This window comes from Theropithecus gelada, chromosome 6 (genome assembly GCF_003255815.1).
Source record: "Theropithecus gelada isolate Dixy chromosome 6, Tgel_1.0, whole genome shotgun sequence".
Lineage (NCBI taxonomy): Eukaryota > Metazoa > Chordata > Mammalia > Primates > Cercopithecidae > Theropithecus > Theropithecus gelada.
In genome coordinates, this window is record NC_037673.1 from 23,809,763 (window position 1) to 23,820,925 (window position 11,163).

An 11,163-nucleotide genomic window follows, 5' to 3' on the forward strand; every position below is an offset into this window, starting at 1 on the left:
TGTGAATTAGTTTTCTATTGCTGCACAACTCTTTACCACAAGCACAGAGGCTAAAAACCAGAGCCATTCATAATCTCACTATTTCTGAGGCCTGCAGTACAAACATAACTTAGCTGGGGTCTTTCCTCAGGCCCTTCTCAGGCTGTAATCAAGGTATCAGCCAGGCTGGGGAGTTATTTGAGGCCCAGAGTTCTCTTGCAAGCTCATGTGGGTGTAGGCAGAGTATATTTCTTGATGACATAGAACAATTTCTCCAGGCTCCTTCAAAGTCAGAAGGAGAGAAATAGTCTCTGAACCCAACAGCCCTCTGTCCCTGTTTTAAGGATTTTCACCGGGCTAAGTTAGGCCCACTCAGGATATTCTTCCCTATTATTAATCTTAAATCAATATTTTGGCACTTAAAGAAGTTATACAAAATTTCTTTACGTTTTCCTTATATTATTTACTAGAAACAAGTCGCACTTCCCTTCCACACTCAAAGCAAATGATTTACTGAATTTCAAATTGAGTCCAGTCCACTGTGTCTCCATGATTTTTCCAAGTCCAGATCAATCTCATATTTCATACAAATATTCTCCTCCCTTTTTTCTTTTTGCTGTAGTCTGAATGTTTGTATCTCTCTCAAACTCACATGTTAAAATGTTAATCCACAAAATAATTGTTTTAAGAGGCAGGGCTTTCGGGAGGTGATGAGGGATTATTGCTCTTATGAAAGAGGCTCCGGTTCTTTTCACCATTTGAGAACGCAGCTAAAAGGTACCATCTATAAATTTAGAAATGGGCTATTAACAAGCATCCAGTCTGCTGAACTCTTGATGTTAGATTTTTCAGCTTCCAAACTGAAAGAAACAAATGTCTGTCATTAATAAGACACCCCGTCTATATTTTGTTATAGCAGGCTGAATGAGCTAAGATAATGTTCATAGAATTGTTCTGCAATCTACACGTCACCCACCTTTACTTGTTATGGCCTCCGATGTTCTCTGTGGATCAGAACTCTAATAGCAAATTGCTAAATTTTTCTGAGCTCCCTATGGACCGCCTCTCTTTGTAGTTTTGTTAACCAAGCTTGACTAATTTTACCTTCCTAACTCCTGTCAGCCTCTGACACTATTTCTATACATTGCTCTGAAACACAGGTTTTTACTACTTTTGAATGGGGTCCTTATGGTTATTCCAGCTCTACCTTCCATATTGTCCACCTAATCTACAGGAAATCCACGAATTGTTGATAAACAAGTACAAATATATCCCTAGCCCACTATACTTTTGTCTTTTTCTTGGCCCAGTCAACTCTCTAGGTACCCCTGCCTTCTTGGTCATGAGTATGGGTTCATATAAGCAATTAACTTGCCCAGTTAGACCCTTCTGAGGAATGCCATTTCTGTCCCCTTGTAGGGAATCCAATTTGTGTGTATGATTCTCTTTGAATTCTACTTAAATATGCAAATTCAAGGAAGAGACAAATTTCTTTGCATAAATACCGCAATCCTCTCTCCAAAATTCCTACATAGAGCATGAAAGGAATGCCATGGAATGACAAGCAATCATGCAGCATTTTAACAAGTCCCAGGAAAGCTGAAATGATTCAATATCTGGTTGATTTCATAGAACATGAGGTTCTAAGTGCATCTTGATTTTAACTGTAAGCTCTAATTCCAATGCCAGGACCAAAGAAAGTTCTACTTAACTTCCGGTTACAAGTTATATATATAAAACCAATCTAAAAGGTTGATAAATTACAGTGCGATTATACATGAACATTGTTTAGAAGGAATATGCATTTCAAGATACTAAGTGTCATCATAATTAGCTGTATAAACTCTTCTTAATTTTCAGGATTCCACCCTTTCCTTATTAATGCTTAAATTTAACATTATAGGTACTGCATGCTAATAAATTTAATTCACATTGTATTGAAACCACCAATATTTTTGTCTTTGGTTTTAATTTCTAGAAATCTCTGTCATGTGGCTATAGGAGATAAAGATTTTTATCAAAATAGTCATAATAGATTTCTGGTCTCTAATGTGAACCTTAACCTGAGAATTTTCTGTGACCTGCAAATTTTTTCTCTATGTTGCTAAGTGTTCTTAGAAGCAATCCCGAATGCCCTTATACAATTTATTTTCACTAGTCTATTATGTCAGAAACTACTTAATGTTTAACTTTACTTTCAGCATGCACTTGATTACGGGTATCTACAGAGGATAATTTAAGTAACTATTTTTCCACTGTTTGGCATGGGCCTCCAACGACCCTTTAAATACTGATGATAGAGACATCAGTGTCTTCAAATGTAATCAGATATGAGTACAAAGTAGAGATTCTCATCCTGAATTTTCAGTCCTCTGGAATAATTTCTGGTATCAAAAACTGTTTCAGTCAGGATCGAATCAAGGAAGTAGCACAATTTTTCTTCTGTATCTGGCAGTTGGCCTGAGGGAACTCGTGATGCAGAGTTGGCACTTGGGAGAAAGATCTAGACACAGAATGGTTGAGAACAACCAACATGATGAACTTTCAGGTATCTATCCATTATCTATCACCATGAAGGGGAGCAAAGATAACCTGAAAACTGACAGCAGCTCCAAATTTCTCTCTTGACTCATCTGACCACAATGGCCTTCAGAAACTAGTGATTATTGCTTTATTTCTGCCCTCCAAATTTCATGCAGTTCTCTTTCTCTCTCTTTCTTTTTTTTTTCCAAACGCTCAGTAGGAAACAGGCAGGGAAAGACATTCCTGGAGAAGCAGTTCCAGATTACCCTAGTGGACATAGTATAAAAATGTGAGAGCTAAACAATTCATAACAACATATATTTTAATTTTTTCAATAAATCCATAAGATATCAATATTAGTAAATTAATCTTTCCAGTAGATTGTTTAGTATAGGGTTACTTTATTTGGTTTCTATGTCGTCTGAATATTTATATTCCTGATGCAATTAGATGTACAGTTGTTCAATTTGGGGTAGGGAGATGCATAGGAAAATAGATCTTAAAACTTGAGATCAGATTTAACAAGGAAACTAAGAAGCTGTGTATGAAAGAAATAATATTTTCAATACAATGAGGTCGACTGCAGGCATAAGTAGAAATTGTAGTTTACAATGTTCACCTAATAAAAAGAAGCAAAGAGCTGAATTGAGATTTAGCCTTGCAATTCTAATCTGCTTACATTTTCAAGAAATGCTGACATCTAATCAGAAACTTTGAGGATTATTATGTTTAGAAAAATATGCTTACATAACATGTAATCTTCTATCCTGCTTTATAAGTAAGGTTTTTTGCATGAAACATATCTTTGTATCTGTATGGTTAATCTTTTGATGAAATCATAAAACACTTTTCACAGCCAGAAATTGTGTCAAAGTCACTTTTTATTTTACACTGGTTAAGGAATAATATAAGGATTTAAACATTTCTCAGAACACCAAGTTTCTTATGTTCAAGTTGATCTTTATCAGGGTGTTTTGATAGTGCATATTATGACAGTAGAACTGGTTTTAAATTCTTAAGAAAATATCTGAAATAAAGAAATGTAGACTGAATTGCCCCTTTGCAGAGTGGGAAATTTCCTTTATCTTTCAAATAACTTTGAGAAAACTCCATGGTCTATAGATAGCAAGTCAAATTTTCAATAAGTTAAGTGCCTTCTAATTTCAAAACCTATACATTTATCTGGTACTAGAAAAGAACATCTTGTAATAAATTATATTTTACTTTCTATTATTTTTTAAGCTTTGGGCTTTTCAAAAGACTTAATGTCCATTATTTTAGTCACATCTTTTTGTACATAATTCAAGGTGTATGAGCATAGGTGTTCTAGATTATCTGATGGTATTCTCAGTACCTACACAGTCAAATGCAGTAAAAATTGACTTAAATGTTCCAGGTGAGGTCCATTCTAATGTGCTGAATTTATCAACCCATTGTTGATGACATCTTCTTTCTCATTAATTAGTTTTTCTTTTTCTATACAACTAGCACACTGGCTAATTTCAAGCAATTAATGAATACTTGATGAATGAATTAATAAGTGAATGATTGACATAATCTAGAGCATCCACAGGGTTTTTAAATAACTGCTATTACCCAAAAAGAGTCTTGTAAAATATTTTGTCTTAAAATTAAGGCCAGTGAACCTGTGTTATTTTTTACTCTTGTAAATATCCTATTCCTAATTGTCTTTTGAATCTAAGAATTAGTTCTTGCATGGACTTGTAACTTTTAATTATGCAACTTTTCTGTGAAACAGGTAAGAACGCTACAAATGCCACCTACGAAAAATTAATTCTTCTCAGTCTTTCATTACAGTAATGTCATACTCAAAAAGGAATTTAGAAATCACCCAATCCAATCCTATTCTTTTTGTATAAAATCTGTGATCTCATCCATTTAATATTTCCAGTTCTGAGTTTCTTTTCTCTACTTGTATATTCATTCCAGTGTCCTGTACTCAGTTGAGACAGAGCTACTGATTAATATATTCAGATTAATATAACATTTTAAATATTTTAGAATATAACCACGTTTATACAATGTCAATTTATCTGGAGAGATATGCAGACTTTTTATTCTACAATTCAATAACAATATTTGATGCCACCATGTTAATAATTCCATGGCAAATTTAAAGTTTTCACGCATGGGGGTGAGTACACAGTACAGTTATTTTGCTTTTATATTTTAATATGTAAAATAACAAGAAAAACTATTTCAAAAGAGTTTTTTAAGAAAACTCCTAACAAAGCAGTACTTCATTTCAAAGTTTGAAGTTTCTATGTTTTCTGAAATAATTTTTAGTATTTCTTCCTATTTCTACATTATGATCTGTAAGTTTACATTTGTAGTATCTGATCAATTTTGGATGTCAAGATGGGAAATAATCCATTTCTTGTGTGTATATAACAATATGTACTTCTGTGATAGGAAATAATTCTATAAAGAACAGTTTATATTTTTACATACATCACAATGGCTCAAAGCTTTGCCAGTTTCATAGTCAAAGTGGGGTTGATAAAAAGCTGCAGTCCTTCTGATAGTGGCTCACCAAGTTTTCTAGAACAATATTATTTTACCTTAGTTTGTGTTGTGCTTTCTGGCCTTTCTCAAATTACAGTAATATCTATTTTTGGATAAGTCTATGTAAAATCAATTCTGATTCAGGTTTGTTAAATATTGAAAGTGGTTGGTAATTTAAAAAAACTCATCTGTAAGTGCTAGAAGTCAAGTAAATCCTTACAAGCTCTACATGGTGTACATAGATGGATGTTTCTGACGTTAAAAAGAAACTAGTGAGATGGAAGACTATGCTTTATTTAGGGGTTTAAGACTAAATTTAATATTATTATGTATTAATCTGTACAATTTTGCAACTCCTACATTGAGTACTGCAAGGATAAAATCTACAGAAGAAAAGTAAATATTTAAGTAAAAGGTATTTTTATGGTTTGTAAGTAAAATCGTTTTATTAACAAAACATATAAAATTTAATACCACAGACCCACATAAGCATAATTTAGTTCATGGGGAAATATGCACACACACACACAAACACATAGACACAAACACACACACACACAAAATATATATATATCTCTCATATCATAACTATGTATAATATTTCCTGGTCCTATGAATTTGCTTAGTAATCACAAATGCTTATTAGTTGACTAATTTGTGCCTGGGATCATTGCAGGCCCTGAGAATGCAGCAGTCTATTAGTGATCCATTCTGCTATAGCAAAGTACCACAAACTTAATGGCTTACAAGAGGCCAAATTTCCTATCGTATAGTGCTAGAGGTCAGAAGTCCAAAATGAGTTTCTCTGATCTAAAAATCAAAGATGATTCTGTAAGCACTAGTGGAGAACCCATTTCCTCACGTTTTCGGACTTTTAGAGGCTTCCTCCACATCTTGGCTCATTGCTCCTTCCATCTTCAAAGACATTTAGCATCTTCAAATCTCTTTCTGATGCTGACCATCTTGATCTTTTTCTTTCATATATAATTTCATTTCTTCCACTTGGATAATCCTGGATAATCTCCACACCCCAAGGTCTTTAATCACATCTGCAAAGTTCTTTTGGCTCTGTTAGGAAGCACATTCACAGCTTCCTTGGCTGAGGATTTGGACATTCTTTGGGGACCACTATTTTGCCTACTAGAAGTGGTAAATAAAACAGACTAAAATCTCTATGTTCATAAGTGTATATTTTAGTGAGAAAGGTAGACAAAAATCAAACCTATAATTGTCCTGTTTTGTATTCTTATTTGTTTGTATCATCTTTTTATTTATAGTTTTCTCAAGGAATTATCTATATTATTGCCCTCCTCAACTGCTCATTTTTTAGCTTTGTAAACTCATTCAATTTCGTACACATATGTTCATGTATATTTCTCTCTCCTTCTACTTTATTTGGTTTAATTTTCCTATTATTTTCAAAACGTCATAATATGTATGTTTAGTTTAACCATTACTAGTCTTCTTTATTTTGTTTTATTTTTAAAAATCTATTTGTTTAGAAACGAAGTCTCATTCTGTTACCCAGTTGGGAATGCAGTGGCACATTCATGCCTCACTGTAGCCTCAAATACCTAGGAGCAAGCAATTCTTTCATCTCAGCCTCCTGAGTAGCTGGGACTGAAGGTGCACATCACTGTGTAGGAATACTTTTAATTATTAGTAATTTTTGTAGAGAAGGGGTCTTATTTTGTCTCCCAGGCTAGTTAGGGACTCCTGGCTTGAAGAGATCTTCCCAACTCAGCCTCCCAAAATGCTGGGATTACAGGTGTGAGCCACCACGCCCCAGCTTCTTTATTTATATAAACTTTTAGTGTTAAAATTTGTCCCACAAGTACAGGTTTTATGATATTCCACTATTTTCAAATATGATCTTTTTATATTTAATTAGAATAAAATTTTGTTTAATTTTTCCTTGGATCAAACATAGTAAAAGTTTTGTTTGTGTCTGTGTGTTTGTCAGCAATTTCCAAAGGTTGTCATAATTTTCTTTAACATTTTTTTATTGTAGTAAAATATTTGTAACATAAAATTTACCACTTTAACTGTTTTTAACTGTGCAATTCAGTGGCATTAGTACATTCAGAGTGTTGTCTAACTACTATCACTATCCATTTCCCCTCCCCTCAGGAATCCCTGTTCTACTTTATATCTCTCTGAATTTGCCTATTCTAGTTACTTCATTTAGGTAGAATCACACAATGTTTGTCCTCTGGTGTCTGGTTTCCTTCAATTTTTATAAAATTTCAGGGTTCAATTAAAAAACTTGATTGAATGGAGTTTAAATATCCTTGATCTGTTACAGTACCACTCATAAAATACTTTGAGATATGCCTTTGTTTAGCACTTAGTCATTTAGTTTAGTATTACCCCTGGGTGTTTATGAGAAATACGATTCTCCTAATAGTGGGGATAGACTCAATTGTAATTGTATTTTTCAAATATTCCATATCCTTACTATTATTTGGGCCTTCAGAGAAAGAAATAGAGCATGCATACTGTAGCAAAGCTATAAAGATGAAATGCAGCCATTTCATGACTTATGGAAAAGAGCAAGGAAGGAGGTGTTAATATAACACCAGATTTTTAAGAAATATAATCAGAATTCAGAGAGAATGATGCAATTATTTAAAACTGTGCTAATTGGACCATCTTTTATTTTTCACAGAATCTGTCTCAGATTGCTCTCCTTAAACTCCTACCCTTGTCTCAGATATAATTTAATGTATAAAGTCACATACACACATACATTAGATGATAAGATCACTCTGCATCTGATATGGTTTGACTTTGTGTCCCCACCCAAATCTCATTTTGAATTATAGTTCCCATAATCCCACGTGTCATTGGAGACACCTGGTGGGAGGTAATTGAATAATGGGCAGTTTCCCCCAGGGTATTCTTTTCATAGTGAGTGAGTCTCATGAGATCTGATAGTTTTCTAAGGAGCATCCCCCTTGGCTTGGCACTTCTCTCTCCTGATGCCGTGTGTAGAAGGAGGACATGTTTGCTTGACCCTTCTGCCATGACTGTAAGTCTCCTGAGGCCTTCCCAGCCATGCAGAACTCTTAGTCAATTAAACCTCTTTCCTTTATAAAATACCTAGTCTCGGGAATTTCTTTACAGCAGTACGAGAACAGACTAATAGATCATCTTTCTCCAAAATATTCTGATTTTATGCATACATACACAAGCACACACATATACATGTGTACAAACATAGACACATTCAAAAATGTATGGATACCTATTTTATGAAATAACTGCTTTGTAAATCTGTCTTCAAATATAAATTAGAATTCTATTTTGCCCATTTCACTTGTGTCTGTCTATGTCTAATTAAATTACATAAGCTTTGTTTTACTAAAAGAGGGCTGAGGAAAACTAAGCATTAAATGTAGACATATTTGAAAAGCTCTAAACTTGAATCCTGATTCTAGCACTCCTTTCCTCACTGACATTGATGTGGCTTGTTACCCTGGTAGGCAGTGTAATGCTTCTGCTGAAGATATCATTGCCCTAATCCTCAGAAATTGTAAATCTGTCGTATTATATGGCATAAACACATTTGCACATATAATTAAAATCATAGACCTTAAAATAGGGAGATTTTCTTGGATCATCTAGGTGGGTCCATCTACTCACATGAGAGCTTACAAGCAGAGAACTGTCTCTAGCAAGAGAGATGTGGCAGAAGGAGATCAGAGATTTTGAATGTGAGAAGGATTCAATGCACCATTGCTGACGATGGGATATAGGTTCCCACATTCAAGGACAAGAGAAAAACCTCTTGGAGCTAAGACCATCTGCCAGTTGACAGATAACAGGAAATGAAATGTCCTAAAACTGCAAGGACCTGGATTCTGCCAATAACCTGAGCATGTTAGAAGCACGGTTTTCCCAGAGTATCTGGAGAAAAGTCCATTTGGCTGACACCTTGATTTTGGCTTTTTAAAATTCAGAGCAGAGAAATCAATAAAGCCAGCTAGAACTTCTGATATATAAAACTGTGAGATACAGAATTTGTGGGATTTTTGTTTGTTTGTTTTCTGTCTGTTGGTTGGTTTGTTTGTTTTTTGAGACAGAGTCTCACTCTGTCACCCAGGCTGGACTGCAGTAGCATGATCTCGGCTCACTGAAACTGCTGCCTCCCCGGTTCAAGTGATTCTCCTGCCTCAGCCTCTTGAGTAGCTGGAATTACAGGCACACACCACCATGCCCGGCTAACTTTTGTATTTTTAGTAGAGACGGGATTTCACCATGATGGTCAGGTTGGTATCGAACTCCTGACCTCATGATCAGCCCGACTCAGCCTCCCAAAGTGCTGGGATTACAGGCATGAGCCACCGCACCTGGCGGTGTTGTTTTAAGCCATGAAATTTGTGCCTATTTGGTATAGCAGCAATAAAAAGCAAGTACAGTTATCTTTTTCAACTCAAACATGATCTCAAGACAACTAGAGAAAATAATGCTATGTCACAACTGTGTGTATGTCTCAGGTTTTCAAAGTGATTAATAAGTAATTTTTGACATGTATTTTAAATTTAAACTGTGGTTATATTAATCACATTTTTCCCCTTTATGTGTGTGTATACAAATGTGCACACTCATGTGTATAACACATTGATCACATTTAATTATCTTTGGGAAAAGCAGCTACCATCTGATCACTTAATACTTTCACTGATATATCCAAATCCAGTACAGGAAAGTGTTACAGTGGAAAGTTCCAGATACAAAAACAATGATGAGGGTAAGTATCACTGTCTGATTCTAAGAAATAGAGGTATGCTACTCTGAAGGCAGACAGAAATGCTATCAAGTTTGCTATATTTCATTAAAATACGATACCCTTCTTTGCAATCATCTAGTTAATTTTTTATCAAAACATTTAAGAATGTTCTTACATAGTACATGAAATAACAGATGCTCTATTGTTATTCGTAAATAGATAAAAAGAGAGATGTGGCAGAAGGAAATCAGAGACTCTAAGTGTAAGAAGGATTCAATGCACCATTGCTAGCTATGGGATATAGGTTCCCACATTCAACGACAAAAGAGAAACCTCTTGGTTTCTCTTGTCCTCTGAAGTTTTTTAAATGTTGATTTTAAATGAAAATATAATTTACACTTTATTTGGTACTATAGGATTTTCAAATGGACATAAAATTTATATTCAACACTTTAAAATTATAATTGAATGATTTCACGTTTCTGTAGAAAATATGACACAAGAGAGATCATGTGGCTTGTAATAGATTTTAGGTGAGCCCAATGGTTCAATTTTATTTTCACAGTTTGATTTTTTTAAAGCAAGAATGAACATGGTTTTCATTTTTAAAGGATGATTATATTTTCTTTCTTGGAAATTAAATCGTTTTGAGAATGTTATAGCAAACAGAGTTGAGAATGTTGTAGTAAAAAACTTATAAGAGATAGCATTTGCATGTAGTCATGCCATTCTGGTATAGAATGGTTTTACTTATTGATTTACTACAAATTAGACAATAAATTGTGTATTACTTGATAGTATTATTCTCTCATTTTCTGTTGCTGTATATGGCACTGTCAAATAATGGAAAATTTGCCTGAGACTTTCCATTAATCCCTCACTGCCCAGATAATGTCATACTTGATTCTGTAATAATATAAATTTTATTTTATTTCAAAAAATCATTGCAAAATATTTTGATAAAAATATTTCAATACAAAGTTTTAAGTAATACAGTTTCCTTTGATTCAATTAGTTTTGAAATTATCAAATAAAAAGATTCGTGGAGTACATAATTCTACTTTCTCTGTGCTTTCTTCCACTCTTCCCATCCAATAATCTCATCTTAAATTTGAATTTAGTAGAAAGTGTTCATTGAAGTCCTCCCATAGTCTATACTTAAGGAAGAAAGAATAAAAGTCCTAGTATGTTAACAATTTTCATCCCAGCATACTAGAGCCAGCATCCCCCTCCCACGGGAATTTTTCCAGACATTTGAACCTTTAGAAACCTCTTGTGAATGAATTGTTGAATTGTTGAGGTTCTAGAGATACAGGCATCTGCTTTTAATCTCCTCTATATCTGTCTTGAAGTTATGTTAACAATTATAGGAATAAATTGATGATTGAAGGAAAACAATCAGA